This window comes from Prionailurus viverrinus, chromosome B4 (genome assembly GCF_022837055.1).
Source record: "Prionailurus viverrinus isolate Anna chromosome B4, UM_Priviv_1.0, whole genome shotgun sequence".
Lineage (NCBI taxonomy): Eukaryota > Metazoa > Chordata > Mammalia > Carnivora > Felidae > Prionailurus > Prionailurus viverrinus.
The window spans coordinates 46,899,429-46,915,545 of NC_062567.1; the positions used below are offsets into that span (position 1 = coordinate 46,899,429).

At 37.2% G+C, this 16,117-nt stretch overlaps 1 long non-coding RNA gene across 9 annotated transcripts in view; it reads left to right on the forward strand.

Moving 5' to 3' along the window:
• Window positions 1–16,117, forward strand: part of LOC125170339 (uncharacterized) — a 70,889-nt gene that overhangs the window by 13,112 nt on the left and 41,660 nt on the right. For all 9 annotated transcript variants that reach the window (XR_007153987.1, XR_007153981.1, XR_007153985.1 and 6 more), the window contains 2 exons: window positions 6,153–6,302; window positions 7,357–7,514. This is a non-coding gene — a long non-coding RNA (uncharacterized LOC125170339). The remainder of the gene's footprint in view (window positions 1–6,152; window positions 6,303–7,356; window positions 7,515–16,117) is intronic.

Below are 16,117 nucleotides of genomic sequence, written 5' to 3' on the forward strand. Positions count from 1 at the left end.
AATTAAAAAATATATGGAAACAAATGAAAATGAAAATACAACAATCCAAACGCTTTGGGACGCAGCAAAGGCAGTCCTGAGAGGAAAATACATTGCAATCCAGGCCTATCTCAAGAAACAAGAAAAATCCCAAATACAAAATCTAACAGCACACCTAAAGGAACTAGAAGCAGAACAGCAAAGGCAGCCTAAGCCCAGCAGAAGAAGAGAAATAATAAAGATCAGGGCAGAAATAAACAATATAGAAACTAAAAAAACTGTAGAGCAGATCAACGAAACCAAGAGTTGGTTTTTTGAAAAAATAAACAGAATTGACAAACCTCTAGCCAGGCTTCTCAAAAAGAAAAGGGAGATGACCCAAATAGATAAAATCATGAATGAAAATGGAATTATTACAACCAATCCCTCAGAGATACAAACAATTATCAGGGAATACTATGAAAAATTATATGCCAACAAACTGGACAACCTGGAAGAAATGGACAAATTCCTGAACACCCACACTCTTCCAAAACTCAATCAGGAGGAAATAGAAAGCTTGAACAGACCCATAACCAGTGAAGAAATTGAATCAGTTATCAAAAATCTCCCAACAAATAAGAGTCCAGGACCAGATGGCTTCCCAGGGGAGTTCTACCAGACGTTTAAAGCAGAGATAATACCTATCCTTCTCAAGCTATTCCAAGAAATAGAAAGGGAAGGAAAACTTCCAGACTCATTCTATGAAGCCAGTATTACTTTGATTCCTAAACCAGACAGAGACCCAGTAAAAAAAGAGAACTACAGGCCAATATCCCTGATGAATATGGATGCAAAAATTCTCAATAAGGTACTAGCAAATCGAATTCAACGGCATATAAAAAGAATTATTCACCATGATCAAGTGGGATTCATTCCTGGGATGCAGGGCTGGTTCAACATTCGCAAATCAATCAACATGATACATCACATTAACAAAAAAAAAAGAGAAGAACCATATGATCCTGTCAATCGAGGCAGAAAAGGCCTTCGACAAAATCCAGCACCCTTTCTTAATAAAAACCCTTGAGAAAGTCGGGATAGAAGGAACATACTTAAAGATCATAAAAGCCATTTATGAAAAGCCCACAGCTAACATCATCCTCAACGGGGAAAAACTGAGAGCTTTTTCCCTGAGATCAGGAACACGACAAGGATGCCCACTCTCACCGCTGCTGTTTAACATAGTGCTGGAAGTTCTAGCATCAGCAATCAGGCAACAAAAGGAAATCAAAGGCATCAAAATTGGCAAAGATGAAGTCAAGCTTTCGCTTTTTGCAGATGACATGATATTATACATGGAAAATCCGATAGACTCTAGCAAAAGTCTGCTAGAACTGATACATGAATTCAGCAAAGTTGCAGGATACAAAATCAATGTACAGAAATCAGTTGCATTCTTATACACTAACAATGAAGCAACAGAAAGACAAATAAAGAAACTGATCCCATTCACAATTGCACCAAGAAGCATAAAATACCTAGGAATAAATCTAACCAAAGATGTAAAAGATCTGTATGCTGACAACTATAGAAAGCTTATGAAGGAAATTGAAGAAGATTTAAAGAAATGGAAAGACATTCCCTGCTCATGGATTGGAAAAATAAATATTGTCAAAATGTCAATACTACCCAAAGCTATCTACACATTCAATGCAATCCCAATCAAAATTGCACCAGCATTCTTCTCGAAACTAGAACAAGCAATCCTAAAATTCATATGGAACCATAAAAGGCCCCGAATAGCCAAAGGAATTTTGAAGAAGAAGACCAAAGCAGGAGGCATCACAATCCCAGACTTTAGTCTCTACTACAAAGCTGTCATCATCAAGACAGCATGGTATTGGCACCAAAACAGACACATAGACCAATGGAATAGAATAGAAACCCCAGAACTAGACCCACAAATGTATGGCCAACTCATCTTTGACAAAGCAGGAAAGAACATCCAATGGAAAAAAGACAGCCTCTTTAACAAATGGTGCTGGGAGAACTGGACAGCAACATGCAGAAGGTTGAAACTAGACCACTTTCTCACACCATTCACAAAAATAAACTCAAAATGGATAAAGGACCTAAATGTGAGACAGGAAACCATCAAAACCTTAGAGGAGAAAGCAGGAAAAGACCTCTCTGACCTCAGCCGTAGCAATCTCTTACTCGACACATCCCCAAAGGCAAGGGAATTAAAAGCAAAAGTGAATTACTGGGACCTTATGAAGATAAAAAGCTTCTGCACAGCAAAGGAAACAACCAACAAAACTAAAAGGCAACCAACGGAATGGGAAAAGATCTTCGCAAATGACATATCGGACAAAGGGCTAGTATCCAAAATCTATAAAGAGCTCACCAAACTCCACACCCAAAAAACAAATAACCCAGTGAAGAAATGGGCAGAAAACATGAATAGACACTTCTCTAAAGAAGACATCCGGATGGCCAACAGGCACATGAAAAGATGTTCAGCGTCGCTCCTTATCAGGGAAATACAAATCAAAACCACACTCAGGTATCACCTCACGCCAGTCAGAGTGGCCAAAATGAACAAATCAGGAGACTATAGATGCTGGAGAGGATGTGGAGAAACGGGAACCCTCTTGCACTGTTGGTGGGAATGCAAATTGGTGCAGCCGCTCTGGAAAGCAGTGTGGAGGTTCCTCAGAAAATTAAAAATAGACCTACCCTATGACCCAGCAATAGCACTGCTAGGAATTTATCCAAGGGATACAGGAGCACTGATGCATAGGGCCACTTGTACCCCAATGTTCATAGCAGCACTCTCAACAATAGCCAAATTATGGAAAGAGCCTAAATGCCCATCAACTGATGAATGGATAAAGAAATTGTGGTTTATATACACAATGGAATATTACGCGGCAATGAGAAAAAATGAAATATGGCCTTTTGTAGCAACGTGGATGGAACTGGAGAGTGTGATGCTAAGTGAAATAAGCCATACAGAGAAAGATAGATACCATATGGTTTCACTCTTATGTGGATCCTGAGAAACTGAACAGGAACCCATGGGGGAGGGGAAGGAAAAAAAAAAAAAGAGGTTAGAATGGGAGAGAGCCAAAGCATAAGAGACTTAAAAACTGAGAACAAACTGAGGGTTGATGGGGGGTGGGAGGGAGGAGAGGGTGGGTGATGGGTATTGAGGAGGGCACCTTTTGGGATGAGCACTGGGTGTTGTATGGAAACCAATTTGTCAATAAATTTCATAAAAAAAAAATGTATTGGGGTACCTGGGTGGCTCAGTTGGTTAAGCATCTGACATCAGCTCAGGTCATGATCTCTAGGTTTGTGAGTTCAAGCCCTGCTTCAGTCACTGTGCTGACAGCTCAGAGCCTAGAGCCTGCTTCAGATTCTGTGTCTCCCCCTCTCTCTGCCCCTCCCATGCTCATGCTCTATCTCTTCCTATCTCTCAATAATAAATAAATGTTAAAAAAATATAAAAGACATTTATTTGTAGAATTATTTGAGGCCTGGAGTTAAGGCAGTGTCTGTCTGTGTATATGTATGTACATATATTCCCAAATATACTTTGACAGAAATGTCTGTTCAGAAAACAGACCATTTATTACTCATAGAACATTTTAGCATCTGTTAACCATAAACCAATATCTAATAAGGTGAAGTCATGTTGGCTACATGTTCACCAATGCATGCTGTGGGGTTGTACCACAGGAAAGAATCTCTGAAAATAAGGACGATTGGAGCTAACACATCTACCCTTCTTCATCTCCACAAAAAAAAGAGAGAGGAAAAAGAGGAAGAGAAATCTTTACTCTGAAAAACAAACAAACAAATTCTCTTTAAGAAGACAGGAAAGGAATATTCAGATTTTTATCTCCCTGGAATGAAACAAATGGCTCCTGGGGAACTAAGTCTCTAAACCTTTCTAGAACAATACCATATCCATTGCTTCCAAGGCAAGTTTGGTATTCAATCATCCATTAGCCATATTACCAGTGTTCCTAACCCATCCATTTCTCCTTATTCACAGAATAGACTGCACTTAATTGGTTTGGTCTTGTTTTCTCTCAAACTTCTTCAGAACCATTCTATCACTCTCTTGCTTTTGTACCCAGTTAGGCTGTCCTGCATAGAACCTTTGCTGTGACTTTCCCTCTGGCTGGAATGTACTTCCTCCTGGCTCCATGCCCGCTTATTTAGCTCTGACTGTTCAGCCATTATGTACTTAGGAATGCTTTCCCAGACCTCTATCTCTTATAAAATCTTTCTGTTAAGAGACCTTCAAGGCAACACCTACTTGTCAAAATTGTAATTGTATATTTGTCTGTTTTTATTTATTGGCTGTCTTCATTCTAGGCCTAAGTTTTATTAGGGTAGAACCATGTCTGTTGGACTCGCCATGACTTCTAGTCCTCAAGGTCTTGTGCAACACTACTGCCTGGATCATTGTAGGTTTTCAAAAATATTCATCGAATAAATAAAAAAATTACATACAATGTTGAGTATATCTCATACATTATAATGATTAAATCCTGTGAAGTGAGTTATTATATGAGCCACAATTGTGAGATAGCCAAAGAAAGATTTTAAGTATATAGAGAATATTACCTAAGATACTTTTGTGTTAAATTTAACAGACTACTGGGATAGTGAGAGGTTACAGTTCAAAAAGCCCACAAAGATTTTTTTTGAAAAGTCAGTCTTCTTTAATAATATATGATGTTTTTGGATGACTTAGCTTATGCAGTTAATTCTAATAAAAGCTAATGTGACATGATAAAGGGATATACAAATGGTGGTGTTTCAGGTGATGTAATTCCTCAAAAGAGTAGCATCATAACAAAGTTGCTCTCTAATACTCTAAGCAGAGGATAGAACTAGGGAAGGACCACGACTTCCTTGATGATGTATGTTCCCTAAAGAGGTATATTAGCCATAAGAGTAGTAGAGAGTAATCATTAAGAGCATGGACTTTAGGATCAGGCCTGACTTCATATTTAGGCTCACTCACCTTTAGCTTTGTGGTCTTTGGAAAGTTACATAAGTTCTATAAACCCTACTTGACATAAGAGTCAAATGGAATTAATGGTAATACCAATCTCATAAAGTTTTGGTAAAAATACAATTAACTCATATAACGTACATAGCATAGCGCCTCCTAAATAGTAAACTACTTATAAATGTTAGCTATTCTTGTTATTTGGCCAGTGATATGTCTGAATTTTTGCATTTAGAAGTCATGCATATGCAGTGTGGAAATTGGAGCTACACTATTCCTAGTTATTTCTTTTTATAGATCAAACTTAAAGTGCATTAGACTTGAAGTCAGAACACTTGTATTTGAATCCAACTCACTAACTGTGACCATGGGCACAGCCTAAATCTTAACAACTACATCAATCATGTGAGGTATGGTAACATCTACCTCAGAGGATTGTTTTACACTTATGAAATATAATCTTTAAAGTAACTGCCCCACCCCGATCTGCCAGGTTTCCTTTTCATCATTTTGTTCACAGACAAATGTAGTGAGATATTACTTAGAAATATTAATTTTGTCGTAATCTCTTCCTGGTTGGAATTGGTCAGAGGCATTCATTACTTTGAAGAGAATTAGAATTGTAAATATTAAGAAGCATTTAGAGAAAAAACAAAAAAACAAAAACAACTGACATTTCTTCCAGAATAGGCTTTTGGATCCATCATCAAAAGCAGTAATTTTGAAAACAATATTTTTTTTCATTTAGAAGACTCAGCTTTCTATGGAAAGAAGAAAAGGTTCTTAAGATCAAGAAGAGGGCTCTGAAAGAAGCAGAACATAGAGTATATGCCATAATAAGTTAGAAATAAAGTAACGAACTCCTTGGTCTTCCTACCCTTGATGGTGGTGGTAGTGGTCATTAATTTCGGGGTGAGTTGTGTGGTTACTCAATGAGGACCACCGAGAAAGAAAGGAGGGAAGGGAATGGATGAGGCTAGGAAATCAGCATCAAGAGAACCACTATCACTCTGGTTTTTCAACCTATTTGATGTGAAAGAGCAAGTTGATTCTTGTGATGCTCTGTTGCCATTTTGGTGGCCACCACACGTCACTTGTGTTGAGGAGCCCTGTTAGCTGCTGCTCATGTAGTTGTTAAGGGAGAGTCTTGCATTCACAGGTGCCTGCATGTTGTCTGTGGATTCTTCAGCAGAAAAGACATCTGTTCATTGCCCAAGATTTTGCTGACTGTCATCCAAAGCAATCCCATTATGAACAGGTCATCCAATTTTTAATGGCTGGGACATTTTGTGAACACTGAAAACAGCAAGTAAGTGGTTGTGCAGCATTTGATGAGAGAGAAATCTCCCAGCCTGAGTATCTGGATGAGGAAAAATGATGATGAAATATTCATTACACTAGAATTCCCTTTTATCCTCTCCCCAGATAATGTAAGCAAAGTCTACTTATCTTTATAGATACATCTTAAATGTCTCACCTACTCTTAATTCTTTCCAAACATTCTCAAAGAAGTGTTGATTATCCCCTCCTTTTGGGTAAACCACTACATCTTGTTATTCTAGCACCTGTCATAGTATGTTGCCAATATTTGTTTACATTTATTTCCACTTCTAGGCTATGCAATTAATAGTGTCATTTAATCTTGGCATCTCTAGCATATAATTCCTGGCACATAGAAAACTCTTAGCAAATACCAAATGAATGAATGAATGTATATACATATTATTCTCTTCTTGTAAACATAATAGTAAGCCTTACTCTGTGCAACATTTTTTTTTTCTAAAACAGAGTGAACTTTAAGTTTTATGTAGGATCAGTAGTTAAGTGTCATGATACATGCCTAGTAAGAGTTGTGACTCTATGGTCTTATGTAACCATATAAGTATTTCCTACTTATTTCCTACTTGGTATAATTTTTTGTGTCTGTAGAAGGCTCTTTGTAACCAAATATTCTTCACTCCAACTTCCAGAATACCTGAAATTCTATTATACAAACATTTCAGATATTAAAGAATGCCAAGATGAAAAGTTATGAACATCATGATTGGAAGCCTTGGTGTAAGGGAGATGGGAGAGAGAGAGAGAGAGAGAGAGAGAGAGAGAGAGAGGGAGAGAGAGAGAGAGTCACACATTTCAACATAAATTTTGAATGAGTTGCAAGTTTAACCTCGTTGTAAACTAGTACTTTGTATAGAGTAAAAGTATTTAAAAGTGCTTGTATTATTCCTTTAGAATCATTCTATTTTGTAATTCTTCTGTTAACAAAAAATATTGCTTTTTTTTAAAAAAAAAGAGAATTATAATACTGAAGTAGAGTCAGTGAGTATTCATTCCTAGTCATATATTTATGTCCTTCTTCCTAGAACCACATACCACTTTCCCAATGGCCCTCTCTAACATAGTACCAAACACTTTGATCTCCATCTTCTTATCAAGGAAGAGCTGGAATTTGCCTTCATCTTGGACACTCCTGAAGGCTGATAAAGAGTGCATGGAGCTTTGTAAAGAAAAGAGAACCAGGGTGAGTTTAATTGTGAGGGTGCTGCTACCTTGTTCAGCAATTCCTATTAGAATTACTGTTCAGTATTTCATTGCTCATTGTCAGTTCTAAGAAAAACGTCTTGACAAAATAATATACTTTAAACTCAAATCTAGTAATTCTCAAATCTTACCAACTGCCAGAATTATCTGGGGCTTGTAGAAAAAATAAAAATTCATCCCTTTGTAGATTTTGTTTCAGTAGGTCTAAAGAGTGCCTGTAATTTTTAAAGTTCCTAAAGTGATTCTGTTATTCTATCCATATCCAAGTGGTACTCAGGGTAACATTTGTCTATCATGTCTCTCATTTCACAGATGTTTTGTACAACCAAATAGAGCAGTAGGTGGTTGACTCGAAAGTCCTTCCAATTGCAGACACTGGGACTTGGTGCCTAAATAAATGTTTTACGAGATATGTCTGCCAGTGTTAAGCTATTTCGGAGGCTGTGAACATTCTAGGTCAACACTATCCTCTCATGTTTTTTAAGTCCAACTTAAAAATCTATTCTGAACTGACGGCTTCCTAAACTAGTACTACTCATACTAATCTTTTTCTTCTCCACACCCCTGCATCAATAAAGCCTATAGCATGCAACTTAACATTTAAGGATATACCTTTATTAAATGAAATGATGAGAACTCTTTGTAATTGCTAACTATGAATCAAATTTTATATTTATTATTTTTTCTTATATTTTTTGCTGTTATATTTCTTCTCTCCTTCCTATTGAGATTTCAAAGTCTCTGAAAATTACTAGGAATTGCACTTTTCTTATGCGAATAATGAAAAATCAAAACAACATGCTGGTTCACTTGTGCTGCAAGAAGGGAAAAGTGGGTTGTTAGTTCTACCAAGAGAAATAATATTGGTGTCCAAAAAGACAATTAGGCTTCCTAAACTTCTGTACTCTCTTTATCCCTTTGGGATGTCAATTATTCTAGCTACTACCTTTTAGTTTTATGCACACAGATTTGTGATATTTTTTAGACTAACAATGTGGACTCTACAGGTCAGAGACTCACAACCAATTGGTAAGCTATTTATTACATTCAAACTATTGACAAAAAGTGGAAGATTCATGACTTCCTCCATACTACCTGATTTCTTTAGGTCTCAAGATGGTTATTTAAAAAATATATATTTTCTGATAATTACTGTATGTTTTAGTATTTATGGTAGGTTAAAACATTTATAAGGAACTGAACATTAAAAGCCAAATTTGCATTTCATAGTTGATATGTAATTTTCTGGAGTCACATATAAAGGAGGAATATACACTTCTGAGTTCTTGGATGAGACCTTTGTAATAAAGGACAGACTAACAAAAGAAAAACTGAACTTTATTGATACATATGTACACGTTGGAGATACCCAAGGGAAAATGAATAACTCCCTAAGCTTGCTTAAAATTCAGGCTTAAATACTGTTTTAACAGAGAAAGGAGAGGCAGGATGTAGACTTAGTCTTAGAAGAGCCTAAATGATATTTAAGAAAGGTGAATGGGTCCTTGGAAGCATATATGGGAGGTATGATCATTTGTGACAAAGTTCACACATCGTGTCTACTTCTTGTCTTCTCCTCTGTGACAAAAATCAGTCTTCCTTCATTGATGAAAGTCAGGGAGGGAACTCATGGCCATTGAGTTCTTTTTGGAGGGTCTGTCTTTAGGCAGAAGAGAAAACTTATCCCTGCATTTACTCTTTTCCAAAGGCCTACAGCTCAGATTAATCACTATATCAAACCAGCATATTTTGGGGTAGCATATTCTGCTACTCTTCCCATACATTAAGATTTTAGACAGTCTACTCTTCACGTATGTCTTTCCATTTTCCAGTTTGAATACAAAAGCAAGAATTTTTCTCGCTAACATTTGGAGTTTATATTGTTTATTTCATGATGCCAGTTAATTAATTTCCATAGTGAAGAGGGGTGCATAGTGAAGTATACAGATTTGAAGACATCATCTTATTTACTCACCATATTTGCTTGGCCATAAGTGAAATATACCTAATCACACAAGTGAGGGGAAGCCCAAATTCTCACTGTCAGGGGTGACCTGCTTATCTTCAAGTACCAGTAATAGAAAACTCACAAACAAATGTCTTTGAAGCTTCTTTTATAAATGTTTGTAGCAATATTCTAGAAATAATTGAAAGGTTTGCACTCTCTATATACATTCTATATGTTTTAGCAAAAAGAATAATATGTAGTCCCTTCATGTGTGTTTGTATATACATAAATGAATGGTTGCCTTTAACATAGGGTCAGATGGGCCTATTAATTTTATCTACCTGTCTATCTATCTATTATTTATTTATTTATTTATACGTTTATTTTAAAGTTTATTTATTTTGAGACAGAGAGCATGAAAGAGTGTGGGGGAGGGGCAGAGAGAGAGAGAGAGAGAGAATCCTAAGCAAGCTCCCCACTGTCAGCACAGAGCCCAACACAGGGTTGGAGCTCACAAACCATGAAATCATGACCTGAGCCAAAATCAAGAGCCAGACACTTACCTGACTGAGCTACCCAGGTTTAGTTTTCTATTTGGGAACAAGATATGAAATGAAACCATGTGGAAAAGAAATAACTTTGTAGTTATAGATTTCATTGATTATGAAGTCAATTTACACCTCTATTTTAAAAACTGTTTTGTATTTTTGCTTAAAACTATTGTTTATAAATGTGATAAGCTTGTCATTTTAATGACGTAAATGAAGATAGTTTTCAAAAGTTGCAAATAAGTAAGGGTCAAACTCAGCCTAGAAAAGAAATACAAAAATGTATAACTATTAAACTAGATTGAAGTGCTATTGTTTAAGATTGGAAACTTGGAGGAATTTCAGAGGAAAATAAACAAAATGGATGAGAGGGTAGATGTAGAAAGAATTGTTACAGACTGGAGAGATTTGGTTGAAAATTTGGAAGTTCACTGTTAAAAACTGAAGTTAGAAATTTGTAGAATTATTACCATTCCTCATCTCATTTGTTACAAGTCCAGATCCAAAGGGTGACCACAAGGTAGCCAGCTGAAAATGCGCCAAGCTTTTTAGCTTTCAATTCCTATACTAATTGTCTAATTGATTAAAATATTTCTCGATTCCACAAACTTTGATTTTGTAGTTTTTACCTTGTTCTAGGTACTCTGATAGACTCTGTACAAAGAACAAATAAATGAGAAATGGTACCCGGCTAGAGGAACTCAGAGAGCTATCTGTCCAAGATGCTGCCGACAGATAGGAGCAGAGCCAATGTGCTAACTCAGGTTGTCACAACTCCTGGTTTAGTGCTCTTTCTATAAGACTTCTGAAGTTTAAGAGTCTGACCAATACTGAAGACAGAGAATGCTCGGCAGTTATGTAAATGAATCAGTACCTCTAACTCATGGCAGGTTAATAAAGACCTTTCTATTTTGGAACTATTAAAAGCAAACCTACAGTATTTGAAGTAATGGGCCTTAACATCCGTACAACAGGGATCAAATTCAGAACCTAGAAAACATCCCCAGATGCAAGTACTAAAACATCAAAGGTATTGGTTTTAAAATACAAAAGCACTAAAGCAAGTATTTAAAGTATCAAGACAAGTATTTAAATGTAATTGAGGTCCTTCCTTAATTACTCAATTAAAGCAATTCGACATATGGAAGATAGGAAATCTTCAATTGCCAGATTGAGTAGCTCTTCCTTGCTCCTTGCTATAGGGAAAGACTGTTAAGACTTGGTGGCTGATTGCACATGTATCCCTTCATCAGAAAATAAAGTAGTCAAAGCAGGGCAGAGAGAATTCATGATTATTGAGTATCATCCATAGGCTCTGAATGTTATGTTTGTCATGTCATTTAATCATCCAAACAACTTTATGTGGCAGGGTTTATTGTCTTCATTTTATTGAAAACTGAATTTAAATATTTTAAAAACTATGCACAAGGATGCAGTTAGTAAATGGTAAGCAAAAATGGAATGAGGCTAGTTTAATTCCAAGGTTCATGTTCTTTGCAGCATACCAGTCCACCTCCAAGGATGAAAGCAAGGTTCAAACGAGAGGAAAAAAAAAACACCTGAAGGTGAAGTAGGGAAGATGGAAATCAGGAAGTGCTATCATTTATACTTTTGTTGAATTAACAAATATATCATCAGAAGGGCTGCGCTCATTATCCTTGTTATTCTCTGATCAAAATGACTTTCAACATGGAGTGCCAGGAACAGGAGTTCAGTTCCCTCACTTGTTCTGTACCCAGGACCACACTCTAATACTCAGAGAATATTCTGAGAGTTCTACTACCATCAAGAAGCAAGAAGATGAAATTCTGGGCTTTGAAGACAGAGAGTCTGTATTTAAATACCACTTTTCCCACCAACTAGATATATGTAGGCAAATATTTAACCTTTTTGTGCTTTGGTTGTCTCAACAGGGATAATAATAATAATAATGTCACTCCTAAGGTTGTAGGGAGTAAATAAGATGATACATATAAAGAACCTAACATTGGGTCTAGTCCAAAGTGAGTGCTCTGCTGAAAGAGCATCAGAGACATTCAAAGTAACAAGGAACTTTCCCAGTAAATTATCTTGTTACATAAATTTGTATAAAGCCATTCTACCTATAAGATACTGTAGGAAATATTGAGAAGAATATGATCTATTCCTTCAAGGAGCTTACCCTCTAGTGAGGGAAATGAGACCTAGCCGAGATAAAACAACTGAGCCACTTCTAAGCTTCCTGGAATTTCTATGAAATATCTGAATATCTTTGATTTTGAAGTGATTTTAAAACATGACAATTTTAACTAAGCACTGGTTTGGAAAGCTATATCTCTGCCTGAAGATATACTTTGATGGCCATAATCTTTGCCTTTCTGCTTCAATGACATGGAGACGGATTGGATGCCAGGGTGTCAGAGAATCTTCCTAGCTGATTAGACTGCTGTAGACATAACAAAGGCCATACTTTAAATTAGCTCCAACAGTTTAATCAGAGTGAACAGACTACTTGGGTCTGTGATGGAGACATATTGGCAGCTGATAAAGGCTGTCCAGAGGGATTTTGGTGAAAAACCAAAGTATATTAATGCTGAAAGCAGTTTGAATCCAGTGTAAGGATTAAGGGTGATTTAGAAGGAAATGTTTATGCTAACAATTTATTTCTACTCTGATTTTATTTTCCTTAAAGTTTGTCTTTATGTATTGGCTTTAAGAATCAATCATGCAAAATAATAATTTTTCCTATTTCTTTCACGGGTGACTAAAAATGTTAATCTTTTAAAATAATTACACTCAGGCACATTTTGATATCCCAGACCACCTCATCTAGGTGCCCACTTCCATAAGGGGCAAAATACCCTAACTGCAGATTCAGGTCTTTTCATTGAGGATTCTAATTGCATTTTGATTCTGCAACATTGAGCATATTCATAATCTAAGGAAAACTCACCTCCCTTGTCATTAGAAAGGCTCTTGTAATGAACTTTCCCAGACTCTATGTAATTTTTTACATGTTTTTAAATCTAAATAGAAAACTGTCTTAACTTAGGTTTCCTGGGAAATAAATTTTGAGTCTGAGGTTACCATGTTGGATGTTTCTAGAGGTGTGCTCTTAGGATCAACACTGGTGATGGAGTGAAAGAAGAATAGCAGAAGGAAGTTGAATTGTGATGCAATCACGACAATACCTCCTTGGATCCTATAGAAAATTCTGGAACTGGAATGATTCTTCAGAGTTGGACCTTTATCCAAACAGCAATTGGATTTGGGCTGTCAGTGGGAAGGGGAGGTGAACTTGGGAAACACTGCTGTCTCCTGTCAATTGCCAGAGGACTCATCTAAGAATCTTTAAGCATTAGCTGAGGTTCCCAGCAGTTGAGGCAATGAGTGCCTCAGCATCTATTACAGTCTACCCATTGAGCTTATCAGATCCATTTGCTTTGCATGATAAGTTCTAGGATCACTTTCTCCAGGATTCTGATAGGTCCCTTTTTGGGGTGAAACTTGCCTGAGAAAGGTTACTGGGATGCCTTACTAGCCCATTTCCACAATTGTTCTCAAGACTGCAGTCGATGCTCCTTGTCTCCTTCCTCTACTAAATTCTGCTACCAATTTCTCTGCCTCATGACTACCACCTCTTTTTGTCTACATTACTTGACCTGATGAAATGATCCAGACTTCAGTCCTGAGGAGTTGCTATACCCATGGCTGCTGCACATGTCCATTTAACAATAAAATTGGGTGAGAGAATAACAGTGGATCATCTGAGTACCATACACCCCCATTGTTTAAAAGTAACCTTATCACTTATTGATCAAGGTCTGTTGCTTCTAACAGTAGGGCTACTCCTTTCCTTTCCTGCAGGTTTCTTGGAAGGACGACTCTCTGTCTGATGAGGTAATAAATAGCCTTAGCTTAAAGTTTAATGAGACTCTTATTTTCTTCCCTGATGAAAGCATTTCCCTTTTGGGAACTAGACCACTAAACTTATGAAGCCCAGAGTTCCAAGAATGAGAATCACAAATTTCCCAAGTGGGTCTTCTTCTACTTCTAGTTCATAGCTTCTAGATCCATGTATCCTATTTATTGAATACATAGCATATTCAATAGCATAGCATATTATAAGTGTTTTATACTTAAAATGTATTTTTCATGTGAATGGTATTTTCTATGTATGGAATCATCTCCTAATTGTTACCTCACTTCTGCCTTCAAATGGTTCTTTTGTCACTCTATCAAACCAACAGTTTCTGGATGGTACGGTATATGATCCATTGTTATGTCCATGGTGATAAACTCACTGCCATGCTTCCTTTTCTGTAAAGTGGTTTCTTTTTTTTAATTTTTTTAATGTTTTTATTTATTTTTGCGACAGAGAGAGACAGAGCATGAGCAGGGGAGGGGCAGAGAGAGAGGGAGACACAGAATCGGAAACAGGCTCCAGGCTCTGAGCTGTCAGCACAGAGCCCGATGCGGGGCTTGAACCCACAGACTGTGATATCATGACCTGAGGCGAAGTCGGACGCTTAACTGACTGAGCCACCCAGGCACCCCTGTAAAAGTGGTTTCTTAGTTGGAGCACTCTTAGATGGAATTTTGTGCTGATGAGTCAAATACTCTATAAGCCCCATCATAGTAAGTAAGAGCAACCCGTACTTGGAATGTGTGTCCGTTTTGGTCAAGATGAATAACACCACCTTCTAGAGTAGAAGGGTTCAATCTAATCAACCTGATTCTCAGTGGCTGTTTTAATCTCCCTGAGGGATGGTAACAAATCTGGACCCAGCATTCATTCCTGTCATCACTTTAGATCTCTGTGGCTGGCTCCTTTGATATTCATCATTAGGAGCAGTGGCTAGTTCAACCTTAGTGAGTAAGTGCATGCTACACCCATGTATAAATAGTCTTCATTCTACCATCTTAGACTTTTACACCAATTGTGCCAACAATGCAATGGCTATTGGCCAAGCCTGGCTAACATCAACTGACTGGGTCATTCCGTCTCAATGGCCATTGAATCCTTCTACTGTGGGACAGGTGCTTTCTTCTAGGCCTTCCCTTGGCATTTTGTTTGTGCATTCATTATGATTCTAATTATCTGAGGACTTGTTATTTTGCTGCCCAACATTCATTGACCCTTCCTAATTGCCTATTCTATTCTTGGAATTATGAATTCTATTATTGAAATGACAGCTTTTCCATTTCACTCTTCTGTCTAAAGGCACTTGCTCCATGATAGGCCAATCCTACACTCCTTCCCTGGAAAGAAAATGGTCATTTTACCTAAGCACATAAGTAAACTTACCTAAGCCTCACCAGACTCTGCTATCACTCCTCTGTGGTGGTTCTTGCGTTTTAGCTTTCTTTCTGGATGTGGTGGCTTTCAGTGCTCTAGCCTGGTTCTTAAGCTTCCCATTAATTCCGAAAACCTCCTCAATTCATCCAGCATATTTTCCTGTTTCAATAAAATGACCTACCCAGATTTGTATTATTATTAAGCGTATTTCTTGATGCAACTAGACTACGAGTCAGTGGAGAGCAAAAACCATGATTTATTCATCTTCTGGTAGGACCAAGAAGAAACATAGATGTTAAATAAATGCTGTATTAAATTTAATCAATCATTAAATGTTTTTAGCACCTACCTTGTGAAGGATATATTGTTTACTTACATGAACACGTCACAGTCTTTCAGTCCAACAGAGCAATCAGAATCAACTTCACTTCGACTTAAGTCTTCCTGAGAGAATGCTTGGAAGAAATAGACAACATTTTCTATCTAAAAGTATACAGGAATGAAGTAAAGCCCTTCATGTACCACTTTGCAAAAACCTCCAAACTTCTCTGCAAAATCTAGTGATCTAAAACTTCTGAAATCTGTACATTGCCATTGATAATATAGAACTCTCCTCTCTCATGGACACCTTTTCATTCCTGGGCATTGAGTTACCATTTTTACCTTTTCTTCTAGTTAATCCTTCTGAGATCCAGGATTGAAATCTGTGCTCTGTTGCTTCTTCACTTACTTGCTCTCACCACATGTATGGAGTATGAAGATGGTTTCCAAATCTTTATCCAAGGCATAATTTCTCAGCTGTGCTCCAG